The following is a 16,596-nucleotide window of genomic DNA, read 5'->3' as shown; positions in this document are numbered from 1 at the left end:
TGTGTATTCCAGGCCTTCCTCAGGCTTCTGGCTTCCGCAGCGTTCCCTTCCCCTTTTTATGGGTTGGGCACACTTTCCCAGTGTTATCCAATCCACTGTGTGGGTCTTGCGGAACAGCAGTGTGATTCCCTTGCTAGCTCCCGTAATTTGTGAAACTGCTTAGGGCAGCTTAGCTGGGCGCTGGAAGGGGCTAGCACCATGGCGTTTTGTTAGGGATCCCAATTCGTCAGGGAACTCCCCGACGACACGTTGGAGTTCCCAGGACGAAAGGGAACGTCTCGGTTACGTATGTAACCCTCGTTCCCTGAGTTCCCTACCTTCGCCATGTTGCTCTACCTTCGTGGAGGACTGGACACCGTTCGGCTCCTCAGCGAAAAGCATTGCGCAATGTTTACTTCCACCTTTTATACCCGCGTTGGTAGGCGGGTCGCGGAATGCAAATCGTGCATGCCAATTTTCATTGGCTCGTTTTAATTCACTCGAAGGCAATTGGTCTCCCTAGCGTGATCCCAATTCGTCAGGGAACTCCCCGACGACACGTCTCCGTTCCCTGTACTCAGGGAACTAGGGTTACATACGTAACCGAGACGTTTCTGAAATAAGGCCACAAAACACATATTGATTATTTCTTCACAAGACTTTTGAAAATTGTATCACATAGTCTAGAATATTTGCTCCAAAACTATGTGAGAATCATCCAGACTACTCATTCAGATAAGTCAATAAAGTCTTTTAGAATGTGTATGACGTGTTTTGTTTGAGAAAGCTTTATGCGAGGAGACGTGATCTCTCATTTATATATATGGCATTTCACACATGAGAAAGACAAAGACCCTCCCATAATGGCCCTATTAGGTGCTATCAGGCCCTATCATTACGAGGAGCCTTGCACAAAGAATGAGGAGATTTAAAAAAGACTGGCTTTTGGATTGTTTGGATTTATTTACAACACAACCATAATCCAAAGATACACAACAAAGGACAAAAAAGCACATTAGTAAACACACTGATCTAAAGACAGAGGCTGATATCAAGAGAAACTATATGGCTGCACGACTTTGGGCATGCATTGTAGATTTTTCTGGTTAAAATTGCTTTTTAATTATATATATATATATAGATATATACACACACACACACACACACACACACACACACACACACACACTGCTTAGAATTAGAAGTGAACACACCCATGCTAAAGTTGACTAAAAAGAGAAATAAAAAATCTTAATGCCTTAATTAAAAAAAATGAGGAAAACTCCAACCTTTAGGGACAAGAATAATGTCCCTGAATTCTTTGTGAATGAATAATGTATCGCAAATAATTAAATATTCTTCTTTAAAATACAGGGTGCATACGTCTGGACACTTCTATTACCAGAAACTCCTAACAAAAGCTTATTTGATGTCTTTATTTTGAAGCTTATTTGAAGCTTATTTGATGCTTATTTGATTTGAAAAACTTTGCAAAAATAGTCTAGATCCAAAACTAGTCAACACAATTTTGTCTTTTATTTCGTCTGTAACAGTGCGTATCTGTGCGTTCATTCATTCATTCATGTGATGTATGGTAATTGTATTATTATTCCTTACCTGAGGATGGCGCTAGCAGTCTAAAGATGTGTTGGGTGGTAACCTGTAAAGGAAGGGAATAACAAAGTTCAGTAAAACAGCAAGTCGCATGAAACCAGTGTCTCCGTGATTTATTAAAACTTGCATGCACTAAACATCACATGGTGTCAGAAGAAAACTATGGATCAGTTAAAACCTCCTAACAGTTTGGATTTCGAGGGAAATCTGGCGGAAAACTGGCGAACGTGGATTCAAAAGTTTGATCTGTATCTCATTGCAACTGGCATTGCAGAAAAGAGTGACAAGGTAAAATTTGCGACATTTCTTCATGTGGCGGGAGATGATGCCATAAAGGTATTTAATACCATAGACTTTGATGATGATGTGGATGATTTTGAAGTGCTCAAAGAGAAGTTTAGAGAATACTGTGAGCCAAGAAAGAATATTACGTATCTGAGGCATATGTTTTTCACGAGAGCACAGGGACTGAACGAAACCATTGATGCATACGTGACGGACTTGAAAAATAAGGCGAAAGACTGTGAATTTGGAAGATTAAATGATGACTTGATTAAAGATCGCATTGTCTGTGGTGTTAACAATGACACCGTGAGAGCTAGGCTTCTCAGGGAAACAGATTTGAACCTAGCAAAGGCTGTGGATATCTGTCGTGCAAACGAAAAAACACAAAGCCATTTGAAAGTGCTGCATGAAGAAGCAGAAGTGGCTGTGAACAAAATCACAAAAACAAAGTCAACTGTCAGACAGGCGAATTTCAAGCACACAGGGAAAGAGAAGGAAGAGTGCACAAGATGTGGTTATGTACATGAGCCAAGGAAGTGTCTGGCATATGGCAAAATTTGTAACGAGTGCTCGAGGAAGAACCATTTTAGCCGCATGTGCAAAACACCACAACAAAAAGGCAAACCTAGAAGATTTGAGAAAAAAGTCCATGAGATAGAACAACAAGAAGATGCTGAATTGTTTATAGGTACCATCGAAATTGAACGAAGTGAACAAACAGCTAGCAAATGGCTGACACAACTGAATACAGTTTCTACCATGGAAAAGGAAAACAAGAAATGGACTCAAGAATTCAAAATAAACAACTGCATACTTACCTTTAAGCTAGATACAGGAGCAGAGTGCAACGTGTTGTCATTTAAAGATTTTGAGAAAACCTCTAACAAGACAACAACTCTAAAGAAGTCAAACTGCACGTTAGTTATATATTCTGGCCACACGATGGAGACAAAGGGTAAAGTAAGGCTTAAATGTGGTTACAAAGACACTGAGTTTGATCTAGACTTCCAAGTTGTAGATGAAGATTCACCAGCAATTCTGGGAAGAGAAGCATGCTCAAAACTTGGACTGATTAAAAGAGTGTACAAAGTAGAGAACAAAGACCAAACTTGCATTCTGAGTGAATATCAAGATGTGTTTACTGGTTTAGGATGTGTACCAGGACTGCATCACATACAGCTCAATCCAGATGTTGCTCCAGTCATTCACGCACCACGAAAAGTACCCATAGCGTTAAAGGACAGGGTCAAAATGGAACTGGAACGAATGGAAGATCTTGGAGTCATAGTAAAGCAAACCGAGCCCACTGATTGGGTTAATAGTATGGTTACAGTTGTGAAGCCAGAGAAACTCAGGATCTGCATTGATCCACAAGATCTTAATAAAGCCATCAAGAGAGAACACTATCCATTGCGTACAATTGAAGAAATAGTAGCTGAGATGCCAAATGCTAAAGTCTTCTCAGTGCTTGATGCCAATCATGGATTCTGGCAAGTACCCCTGGATGATGAGAGCTCCAAACTATGTACATTCAACACTCCTTTTGGAAGATACCGTTTTTTGAGACTTCCATTTGGCATAGTGTCAGCTCCAGAAGTGTTCCAAAAATGCATTGCACAAAGACTAGAAGGCTTAGAAGGAGTCGTGAACATAGTGGATGATATTCTGGTGTGGGGTGAAGACATGGAACAACACGATAAGAGACTAAGACAACTATTAGACAGAATCAGAAACATCAATCTAAAGTTGAACAAAAACAAGTGCAAGATCAGGATGACTGAAGTCAGCTATGTTGGACACATTCTGACAGCAGAAGGGTTGAAGCCAGACAAAGAGAAAGTCAGAGCGATACAGAACATGCCAGAGCCAGAGGACAAAGCTGCACTGATGAGGTTCTTAGGCCTGCTTCAGTATCTGTCCAAGTTCGTTCCAAACATGTCAGACATCAATGCTCCATTGAGGAAACTGCTAGAGGGAGATGTAGCATGGCATTGGGAGTCAGAACAACAGAAGAGCTTTGAAAGACTGAAGTCACTTGTGAGCAACGCCCCAGTGTTAAAGTACTTTGATGTCAACAAAGAGATAATGCTGTCAGTGGACGCAAGCGCTGAAGGTCTGGGAGCAGTGTTGCTGCAAGAAGGACATCCGGTGGCATTCGGCTCAAGGTCTCTCACTGAGTGTCAGAAAAGATATGCCCAAATAGAAAAAGAGCTCTTGGCGATTGTCTATGGCTGCGAGAAGTTCCATCAGTATGTCTATGGTAAGACAGTACAAGTGGAGACGGATCATAAACCCTTGGAGACGGTGTTCAAAAAGTCTCTCCAAAAAGCTCCTCCGAGACTGCAGAGAATGCTGATGAGATTGCAGCTATATGATTTACGTGTTAGTTACAAGCCTGGAAAGGAGTTGTACATCGCAGACACTCTGAGTCGTGCCTACCTACAAGAACAAACGGAACCACTTCTGGAAGATGAGTTACAAGTTCATACTTTGTCAGTTTGTCTGCCAATCTCAAAGGAAAAACAGAATACATTCAGAACAGCAACCGCAGAAGATGAAGAGTTGCAAAAAGTCGTGGAAGTAGTCCAGTCAGGATGGCCTGCAGACATAAGACAAGTTCCCGCAGACATAAGAAAGTACTGGACTTACAGAGAAGAAATTACCTGTTCCGATGGGTTACTCTTCAAGAACTGGAGAATAGTAGTTCCACAAACCTTGAGAGCAGACATGCTAAAAAGAGTTCATGAATCACATCTGGGTATTGTCAAATGCAAAGAGAGGGCAAGAGATGTGATGTTTTGGCCCAGCATGGCAAAACAAATTGAGGATGTTGTGTTGAAGTGTGCTATCTGTAATACTTTCAGACGGAGTAACACCAAAGAGCCACTCATCTGCCATGACATTCCGGACAGAGCATGGGCGAAAGTAGGAGTAGACTTGTTCCACTTCGACAGAGGTGACTATTTGATGTGTGCAGATTACTTTTCGAAGTTTCCGGAGATTGCTAAACTCACACAGACAACAAGCAAACATGTGGTGACAGCTCTTAAATCCATCTTTGCGAGACATGGGATTCCGGATGAAGTGGTGTCGGATAATGGTCCACAATTCTCGAGTGCAGAATTCAAAGCATTTGCAGAAAACTGGGAGTTTGGACATGCCACCTCAAGTCCGGGATTTCCACAGGCAAATGGACAAAGTGAAAGAGCAATCCAGACAGTCAAGAACCTGTTAAAGAAAGCACAAGAGAGCCAAAGGGATCCTTATACTGCTCTATTGGAGTACAGAAATGCTCCTATGGATGGTGTGAAACTATCTCCTGCACAGATGCTTATGGGTCGAAGACTGAAAACAAAATTGCCTACATCAACACAGCTGTTGAGACCACAACTGTACGGAAATGTACATAAAGACATCAAGGACAGACAGCTGAAACAGAAAAGTTACTTTGACTGTGGAGCAAAACAGTTGCCACCTATAGCAGATGGAGAGAAAGTGAGAGTAAAAGTCAAAAACAACTGGCAACCAGCAATTGTGTTGAGGAGTCATGAAAAACCGAGATCATATGTGATTCAAAGGCCTGATGGAAACACCTTCAGAAGAAATCGACGACACCTGCTGAAAACCAGAGAAGTGACACTTCCACAACCAAGCCCTATAGAGTTAGAGGAATGTTCTTCAGCAAACCGAGAGCTTGCAGAGAGTCGCACTCCAGTGCAATCACCTGCACTGTCACCAGAGAAAAGACCTGTAACACCAATTGTGGACAAGGAAGAACAGGTCAAAAGGTCAAGATGGGGTAGACTGATTAGACCACCAAAACTCTATTCTCCATGAAAGCATTAAAGAGGATTTAAAGAGTAAAGAGATGTTTATAGTTAATGGGTTATGGGAACAACACTGATTAAAGTTATAGAGTGTAATTGAGAAAATAATAATAATACTAGATGTGTTTAAACTAGTTTGTAAGGGAATTTATTTCTTGAGAGGGGAGATGTGATGTATGGTAATTGTATTATTATTCCTTACCTGAGGATGGCGCTAGCAGTCTAAAGATGTGTTGGGTGGTAACCTGTAAAGGAAGGGAATAACAAAGTTCAGTAAAACAGCAAGTCGCATGAAACCAGTGTCTCCGTGATTTATTAAAACTTGCATGCACTAAATATCACAATTCATACACACACACACACACACACACACACAGAGAGAGAAACATGATTCACATTTAAACAGTATGCTATTTTTCCGTTTACAGACACTAACGTTATTCTATATCGCGATTAGAACAAAGCATAAAACACTTACACTTGTCAGCTGAATCTGTTGCTCCTCCTCGAGGTGAAAATAAACCAGCACTTCTGGTAAATGTCCCAGGATTATTCCTTATAGCCGCGAAAGACGAATCTTAATCTGACTAAAAAATATAGTGTGTTTACAGCATTTGCCTGGGGGCGTTTATCTATTTTGCAAATGGCCTCAACACATTATCTTATGAATAGCGCGCTCTGCGAGTGGGTGTGAACAAATTAACGATAATGAGCTGAGACAGGAGAAACTGTTCTTCACTTTAGTTTCAGACAGATTACATTGCAGGAGAATATTTGTTTTAAATGTGAATTGTTTTATTTAAAAGTAGAAATTTAAAGCGTTCTTTAGACATATGTTTCATGTTTGTGTGATAAGTATTAGCGGAGTTTCTGTTCATTTTCCAGACATGTTTCAGAAAGATTTTTGCGGAGACAGAGTGAGCTGAAAGCGCACCCTGTTTATTTTATTTATTAAAAAAAAAACACAAGGTTTTGATGTTAATGTGAGTGTACACAAAAAAAAGAAGACCCTCTATAGTTTATAATCATGTATTGATTTTATTTACATGACCATAAATGACGGAGTATTTTAAGTCTATGTTGCTGCTATGTGAAAAAAAAAACAGCAAAACGTGCAGGCGCGTTCTTGGTCCCCAGAGGGTTAAACACCTCAGATGTAAAGTTATTCGCTGTCAAAGTGACGCCAAAATGAATGGGAGTCAATGGAAATGCTAACGCAAGTGAAGTTCTGCTACAAGATGGCGGCACCCGGCCGGCTTCAACTTGCGGTCGATGGATTACCCCCTTGATTTAGACAGATCTGCCCAACTTGTTTGATGAAGTCTTTGCACAGAATCGACTCAAAAGAGAGATTCATTTGTGAATTGAGCATCGCTCATGCCCAGAAAAAAGAGAGAGCGCGCTCTTAGAATAAACTACGCTTTTAACAACATATTGCATTAAAATAAAGTAACGAGAGGAACGTCGCCCAACGTAACGAAGTAAAAGTACAGTTTTTTCATTAGAAATGTACTTGAGTTAAAGTAAAAGTACCCACAATTAAATCTACTCTTAAAAGTAAAAATTTTCCCAAAAAATACTCAAGTAAATGTAACGAAGTAAATGTACTTCGTTACTACCCACCTCTGCATTTGAGCATTAACCCATGGCATGCATGTTGTAGGTTAACTTACTAGCTAATTACTGGACACTCAACAGGTGCCATAGCAGCAGAACTAGAGGATGAGTTGGCCAAAACATGCCGATCTCAGCCCTTTTAACTGATGTGCGACGAATCGAACAACAGAAAAACAGACAAAGAATTCGTCATCCTGACTAGACTCTACGATGAGGCCACTCTGCAAGTTGCTTTAAAATTCCTGGAGATGCCTATATGCAATGTAGGAAATGCAGAAAATCTGTATGAAAAGCTTAGTGACGCATTAAGGTAAGGGGAACTGCACTGTGTTGTTGACATGTTTAGTAGATTGCATTTAATTAAAATCTTACATTTTGTCTGAGATGTTTTGTGGCATTTCTTCCTGTTTCCAATAGGAAAAGAGGCATCCCATGGGATAACCTGATTGCCTTTAACTCTGATAATGCGAGTGTTATGAAAGGCCGCCATAACTCGGTCATCAGCAGACTGAAGACAAGCCAGCCCCACGTCCAGGACCTTGGTTGCATCTGCCACCTGGTACAGCTGGCCACTGGCTGTGGCATCAGAGCAGCCCAGGTACCAGTGGAAGACATCCTGGTGGGGATATACACCCACTTTGATAAAAGGTAAATGCATACATATAGGCCTGCTATTTTTCTCGCTTGTTGTGTGTGCTACAATGTAACAACATTGCATGTGGCTAACTCATGAACAAGGTAGCCTAGTAGGCCTGCAGTTCATATTATTTACACACATGCACACTCACTCACAATTCCAACCACTAACAGAGAATCTTCTATCTCTCGGTGCAAAAAGATGTGAAGTATACAAAGAGTTTGTAGACTTCACCAGGGGCGGAGTGGGACCAAAAAATCTACCGGGAAATTTTGTAGACCGCCGGCCCTCTATGCCGGCAGGGCCAGATTAAGAGTTCAGAGGCCCCTGGGCACAATGTCTTGTAGGCCCCCTCTTAGGCAGGCAGGCCAAATGTATATTTTGTCCAAGGACATTTTAATATGGCATTTACAGTTTTAATGACTTAAAAGGAACATAGTTGTATTATGCTGGATGAAAGTTCACAAATGGTTGTTCTTTCACATAGGATTTTGTAAAACTATGTTGGGTGGACCTCTGTGCCTCTAGGGGGGTTCGGGGAAAATTTTGTACATTTTAAGGTTAAATGCATCAATCTGGTGCTCTTTGAGAGATCAAAATTAAGAGCTTCAACCCATGAACTGCTCATTGAACAAAGAAAAAGCATTGATTTGTACCTGGAAATTAAAGAGGGCTCAAACATCTTTTTGTGTTATGAGAGTCTCAGTCTACATTACATTATCAATGGTGTTTTAGGATGCCAAACAATTTTTATAATAATGTAATAATGATTTATATAATTATTCCTATGATGTAAAATCCATATAGCCTATAAATGTACTGTATAAATGAAAATGAATATTTCCAAAGTATATTTTAGCCTACACTATAGTGAACATTAAAATACTTTTGTCCTAATTTCCTCACTGGCAAGAAATAAACCCTTGAGCTTTTATAGGAGAAAAACCCAGATCACCATGCTGATCGCGTGAGCAAAGAGCGCACTTTTCTTTCAATCACGCAGCACAAACAGAATGCCTATACTTAATTAAAGTCTTGTGCTGTTTTATAAAGGCACAAAGCCATATCATGGTTTCGATTTTAGTTCGTTGTCAAAATATAACGCTAGAGACCTTTATGGTATAGGCGGTACAGTTTATGTCACGGGGTGACCGGGGCCGGAACCTTTTTGCACGGGAGTTGTTGCCATGGAGGAACACTTCCGGTGCAACACCGGGCCGGTTCCGGTGACTCCCGAACGGGGCGGAAATGCAGCGAGAGCTGATCGGGCAAAATCATCGGCACGTGTGAGGAGAAAATCCCAAACGGTAATTGCGGCGTGAGAAGCATAAAAGATGCGGACATGGGAAGGAAGAGAAGGAACTGGACATACAGCAGCAGCAGTTTACATTCCCCATTTTAAATATAGTATTGAAAAGAGAATTACCAGTGGTGGAATGTAACGAAGTACAAATACTTCGTTACTTTACTTAAGTAAATTTTTCACGTATCTGTACTTTACTTAAGTAGAATAAATAGTGCATACTTTTTACTTTTACTTCGTTACATTTTGCAACAATTATTATACTTTGTACTCCACTACATTTCTACAAAGTTCTGTTACGGTACATTTTCGTTAAGTTTTCTGATCAGTTTTTCCCCTGCCAAAACGTCATCCTGACCGTCCGTTCATCGCACGTTTGTCTCACCAGTGAAGTTTGGTTGCCATAGATATATCAACCCGGTCACACTAAATGTGTCTCTATAGCACGCAGTGTGTTTATCGTGCAATTTATACGCGAAAATTAGTTTTTACATGCATAGGAAACGCATTGGTAGGTTTAGTAGTGATGTGGGGTGCGTGTGTTTTATACGTTTGGTTAGAATTAGTACTATGGCAAGCCAAGAGGTTCAGAATTACGCCATAAATGAATCACGTTTACAGCAAACGTCGTCATATACGGCGTTTTAACATAATATGTGTTTATATATATATATACCGTATATAGTAAGGGTATATAGTAAGCTTGATGTGTAGGCTATATTGCCTAATTGCAAGCTTGTTCAAAAATGGTGACAAAAACTTAAAATATAACTGCTTTTCCATCATATTGAACATCATTATATGAGTATTAGGTTGAATGAGTTCGAATTAACTGTTTTATTAATCATTAGAATATAGACATTAAGAGAATAAATTGTTATGCAAGTACTTTTACTTTTAATACTTAAAGTAGATTTAAAATCAGGTACTTTTTACTTAAGTAGGGTTGTCATTGTGGTACTTCTACTTTTACTAAAGTAAATATGTCTCTGGTTATTTGTACTTTTACTTAAGTACTGAGATTCAGTACTTCCTCCACCACTGAGAATTACAGATTATGTTTCAGTATATACAACAGAAATGATTGGGATTTTAATGGCACTTCAATGGGTGGAAGAAGTTCGACCAATGGATGTAGTGATTTGTTCAGACTCCTATTCAGTTTTAATGAGTATAAATAGTGGAAAGTCAGCCTCTAGGCAGGATATTTTGTATGAAGTGTTACAAAACCTGTACAGAATATACAGAATAGGAGTAAGTATTTCATTTCTTTGGGTTCCAGCACATGTGGGAGTAGAGGGTAATGAGGAGGTGGATCAGCTGGCAAAGAGATCTTTAAAACGCAATGTAATAGACATCAATGTATCTCTGAGTAAAACTGAAGTTAAAGTATTAATAAACTCTGCTCTAAATAAGATCTGGCAGGAGAAATGGGATAAGGAGACAAAAGGTAGACATTTGTATAAAATTCAAAACAAAGTTGGGGTTGAGAGAAAGAAATACGGAAGTAGAAAGGAAGATTCTATTATATCTAGGCTTCGAATAGGGCATTCAGGACTTAATTACTCATTATTTATCATTGGGAAAAGAGAATCGGGGAATTGTGATAAATGTGGATTGTCAGAAACAGTTGAACATCAGTGTTGCCAAGTCCGCTTATTATAAGCGACTTTGGGCTTGCTTTTCTGTAAAGTCGCTTACAAATATTGGTAGTCGCGGTTTTTTTGGGCTTGTTTCTAAAGTGTAGTTGCTTATTTGGGCTTGTTCCCAGCTCGTTGTCAAGCAGATATTTTCTATATGTTATTTAAACGTAGGAGTTTGTCTTGCCTGTTCCCTCTGTCCCTCCCCTTTCCCCATACACACAGGAGACAGTAGAGTTTTTTCTCACCCACATCCTGCTTCTAATTGGCTCTGACCCAGATGGCAACGAGTACTAGCCAATCAGAGGCAGGTTAGGAAAGGTTTTTTCTGGTTAGGAAAACGACAACGTCAGTGAGTGACGTTTAAATGAATTGCGACCGTCGCGACTGATGGTGACTGGACTGTAGGAGAGTTTTTATATATTAATTATATTTTATATATTATAGATATAGATATTATAGTTTAATAATTGTTTAATCCTTTAATTGTCACTCCCCCTTTTTTCGCATAGATAGACATGAAAATCACTATCCAAACTTAAATGGTTGTAATTCAAGAATGCTTTGGAATATAGACCTATGGTTGGTCTTATTTTAAAGAAGACATTTGCCATATTATTGTTGAAGTGAAGTATTATGAAATTATGAAAGTGAAACAGAAAAAAAGTTATACAAGTTTGAGTTTATGAAAATTAACAATGTAAAAATATAATTATTTATATTTTTCTATAATATATATATATATATTACAAAATATATTTTACTCTAAAACTGCAAGAAAATGTAAGCCAAAAATCTAAAGAAGTTGTGTTCCAAATTTTAGGTTGATATCTCAAAAAATTAGCTTTTTAGTGAGATTTTATTTGGGCGCAGTACCAACATTTTTCACTAGATGGACAGCCAAGCTTCATTACTGAAGAAAAATAAACTGTACTGTGCACAGTTTTACACAACTGCGCTGTTAACAATCTGTCCACATGGATGTAAATTGACAATCTGTACCCACAGTTTAAAACTATCCGTCCCCACGGATTGTAAAACCGTGCACACAGTTTATTTATTTTTCTCTTCCCGGAACCTAGGGGGGCTCCGTAGAAAAAGCTCTTTTACTGTCTATCTATGAGAAAAAGTCGCTTGTTTTGGGCTTGTTTTCACGGGCCTGGTTGCTTATTTGTCTCGCGAGATCTGGCAACACTGTTGAACATGTGTTGATTCAGTGTTCAGGATACAATAGAGAAAGAAGCAATTTAATTGAAACATTAGAATACTTAGGTATTAATACGTTGACATTAGATAGCATATTTCAAAACGCACAGAAAGAGAAAAGGGTGTATAGTGCTTTAATAAGATATCTAAGGGAAACAGGATTGGTTGACAGGATATAGTTAAATAGATTTTTTTTTTTTTTTTTTTTTTGATAAGTTGCTTAACGCTATTGACGCTTCACACTCCTGTCCAGTTAGTGGCGGTAAATGCACCTTTTTAGCTGGTTTGCCAACCGCCATAAAACTCTTAAAGAAGAAGAAGAAGAAGGAAGAGAAGGACAGTGGGAGACGCAGTAAAAATGGAGGAGAAGGACTGAGGACGGAGGAAGCAGGATTCAGGATTCTCCCAGTTAAGTGGCTAACTTTCTATGGCACGAATATTAACATAAGGAACGATTATATCTCCACGTTGCCTAAGGATTTGTGTACATTGTCTGTCACCTGGGAGGTGGTTATCCGGCCTTATCGAACCCCGAAGTGGGGGTGTTTTGCTGAGAACGCATAGATTCTGTTTTATGCCAGCGCAAGAAAATTCCATTTATCAAGGGTCCATTCGAGCCCGAACAACGCCTTATCCAGTGCAAGGTTTTGAATTATTTGCGGTGCTGAGTTGATATTTTCACGTGTGGAGTTGAGTGTTTTGCAGTGTACACACGAGTGTGGGACCCCCGCGGACCGTTCGGGTGATCGAGTGGATAAATACCCTTGATGTATCTGTGCCAGCTCATGCAATCCAGTCCTGTGAGTACACAATACAGAGTTAATGTTGACATCTTCGTCTGTTCCCCCGTCTGTGCTGAAGCACATCAGAGCTGTTGAACTGAGTATACTTCCTGCTGTCATCCAGTCCTGTGAGTACACAATACAGAGTTAATGTTGACATCTTCGTCTGTTCCCCGTCTGTGCTGAAGCACATCAGAGCTGCTGAACTGAGTATACTTCCTGCTGTCATCCAGTCCTGTGAGTACACAATACAGAGTTAATGTTGACATCTTAGTCTGTTCCCCGTCTGTGCTGAAGCACATCAGAGCTGCTGAACTGAGTCCGCCTTCTGCCGTAATCCAGCCCTGTGAGTACAAAATACAGAGTTAATGTTGACATCTTCGTCTGTTCCCCGTTTGTGCTGAAGCACATCAGAGCTGTTGAACTGAGTATACTTCCTGCTGTCATCCAGTCCTGTGAGTACACAATACAGAGTTCACGAGTTCACACTTACAAATAAGTCAGATAGAATAAATGCATATTTGGCGTGCTGTCCGAGGAGAGGGCTCCGGGCTCGGTATGCGGCCCGAACCCATAGTACTCCCCCCGTTCCTGACTGTGGAAGAATGAGCCAGGAGTGAGGAGTCGGGGTGGTGGAGGGATGCTGAAACTGTCAAGGAATGTTAGGTGAGTTGACAGTGGATATTTATATATGCTTCCTCTCGTGCTGATAGGGTAGACATGTAATAGTTTGGTGACGAGTTGATTGGAATGATTTATTTGAACGTGCTCCTCCCGAACCTTGTTTATAAAACATCATTTCACGAGTTCACACTTACAAATAAGTCAGATAGAATAAATGCATATTTGGCGTGCTGTCCGAGGAGAGGGCTCCGGGCTCGGTATGCGGCCCGAACCCATAGTACTCCCCCAAAAACTGTGAAATAAAATGCAGGACAGCCGCCAGAATGATGCTGATGACCCCCCAAAAACTTGTGAAATGTAAAGCTTAAGATATCAGCTGCGGGAAGAGGTGGTTGCTGGGAGGTTTCTTTTAACGTAGGACGGGAGTAGGTTGACTTGGAGTTGGATGGGTGTGCCTCTTGGGTGGGAGGTTGTAAATGGTGCAGGGACGGAGGAGGATGGTATGGCTGATACGGTGGAAATAAGGTGGATGGAAAAGAAGGAGAAGACACCGCTGCGGCAGTGGATCGGACTTGCTTTAAGTAAATGGAGCTCCTGCGGGAGCGGAGTAGATGGCACTGCTGCGGCAGTGGAGAAAGCTGGATGGAGTAACAGAGCTCCTGCGGGAGCGGAGTAGATGACACTGCTGCGGCAGTGGAGAAAGCTGGATGGAGTAACAGAGCTCCTGCGGGAGCAGAGTGCACGACACTGCTGCGGCAGTGGACCAGACTTGCTTTAAGTAAATGGAGCTCCTGCGGGAGCGGAGTAGATGGCACTGCTGCGGCAGTGGAGAAAGCTGAATGGAGTAACAGAGCTCCTGCGGGAGCGGAGTAGATGACACTGCTGCGGCAGTGGAGAAAGCTGGATGGAGTAACAGAGCTCCTGCGGGAGCAGAGTGCACGACACTGCTGCGGCAGTGGACCAGACTTGCTTGAAATAATGGGGCTCCTGCGGGAGCGGAGTAGATGACACTGCTGCGGCAGTGGAGCAAGCTGGATGGAGTAACAGAGCTCCTGCGGGAGCGGGGTGCATGACACTGCTGCGGTAGTGGACCAACCTTGCTTTAGGTAATTGGAGCTCCTGCGGGAGCGGAGTAGATGACACTGCTGCGGCAGTGAAGCAAGTTGGATGGAGTAACGGAGCTCCTGCGGGAGCGGAGTGTACGACACTGCTGCGGCAGTGGACCAGACTTGCTTTAGGTTGGTGGAGCTCCTGCGGGAGCGAAGTAGATGGTACTGCTGCGGCAGTGGAGCAAGCTGGATGGAGTAACAGAGCTCCTGCGGGAGCGGAGTGCACGACACTGCTGCGGCAGTGGACCAGACTTGCTTGAAATAATGGGGCTCCTGCGGGAGTGGAGTAGATGACACTGCTGAGGCAGTGGAGCCAGTTGGATGGAGTAATGGAGCTCCTGCGGGAGCGGGGTAGATGACACTGCTGCGGCAGTGGATCAGACTTTGGTCGAGTTAATGGAGTTCCTGCGGGCGGAGTAGAGGGTGCTGCTGCAACGATAGATGGACTTGCCTTTGGCTTGCTTCCTGGGATCCTATGGTAGGTTGAGAGGACGTTTAGCTGAGTAGGGATCGTTGGGCTTCTTTGGTATGGAGGTGGTTAGAACGGATGTAACTCTTAAAGGCCTCCGACGACCAGCGGCTGAGCTCTTGGATTTGCTGCTGGGAAAGGCCTTTTTGGGCAGCTGTGGTTGCTGCACCTATGCGGAATGAATGGCTGGAAAAATTATTTGCTGGGATGTTTGCTTGGAGTAAGATGGATTTGAGATGTTTTTGGAACCAGAAACGTGTAACGGGGCGATTGAAATCGTCGGTGAAGAGTGGGTCGGAAGGGGACTTGGTCTGAGAGTTTCTGAATTGTGAGTACGTGAAGAGAGTTTGGTATGGTTGTATTGGTGATTGGAGATTGAAGATGTATATGAAGTGGCCTTTTTTCATTTGGTCTGTCTTGCTTTGTTTGATGAAGTAAGAGATGGTTTCGTTGTCTAATACTGAAAGATCTGAGATTGTGGGATGGACTTTAGGGTTGAAGTTGGAAGTGATGGTGAGTTCTGAGCATCTGAGGAAACCGAAGAAAGCCAATATGAACATGGCATCCAGTGTGCGGGCGGTGTTGGTGGAGTGGTAGCCTCGGCGGAGGGTAGAGATACATTTGGTGAGTATGTCCAAGGTTATTGGTTGTCTGGCATCTGGACGGGTTGGTTGGGTTTTTTGGATGCATTTGATAAGCATTGATGTCTGGGAATTTGCTATGTCTGCGGAGGGTGAACCAAAAAGGAGTTTGTGGAAGAATTGGATTCCGCTTAGATATCCCTTGATGGAGCGGGCTTTGAGGTTCTTGGTGCTGTCCAGATAGGATATAAATGAAGTGATGTTGAGCAGAGAAAAACTGGGAAAAGGCTGGTTGAATGTGAAGTGGAAAGACTTAAAACACTTCCATGCGGTTAGGTAGGATTGGAGTGTGCTGGGTGAAACGGCTTGCAGAATGGAGTTAAGAGAGGCATCTAGAAGTGGTTTCAATGGATGGTTTAAGGGAATATTAACTCTGAATAGTGAGGTACTGGGGTTGGGCATGGGTCCGCCTCTGGTGCCAACAGCCTGAATTTCTGGAAAGCAAAACGAGAGAGTCAGCTATTTGATTTTTGGACCCAGGAACATGTTTTGCAGTTAAGATGAACTGGTCGCAAGCTGCGATCCAAATGAGGCGTCTTAGGAGAGGCATTAAAGCGGGGGAATTTGAGCGGCCTTTGTTGATGCAATGCACGGTTGCTTCATTATCACAGTGTACCATGATGCTGTTAGTCGACCATTCTTTGCCCCACAAGAAGGCTGCTACCACTAAAGGATACAACTCGAATAATGCTGAGGATGTTAGTGATTGTGGTAAATCTAACAACTGGGCTGGCCATGTAGACGCGAACCAACGACCTTGGTAGAAACCTCCGAAACCAACGGAAGGAGCTGCATCTGTGAACAGTTGGATATCCGTAGGGAGAGAAATCAGATTATTATAGAAAAAAGACAGGCCGTTCCAT

Source organism: Rhinichthys klamathensis, unplaced genomic scaffold (assembly GCF_029890125.1).
Source record: "Rhinichthys klamathensis goyatoka isolate OS25496 unplaced genomic scaffold, OSU_Roscu_1.1 h1tg000305l_1, whole genome shotgun sequence".
Classification (NCBI taxonomy): domain Eukaryota; kingdom Metazoa; phylum Chordata; class Actinopteri; order Cypriniformes; family Leuciscidae; genus Rhinichthys; species Rhinichthys klamathensis.
Note: the sequence above shows the minus strand (reverse complement) of the source record.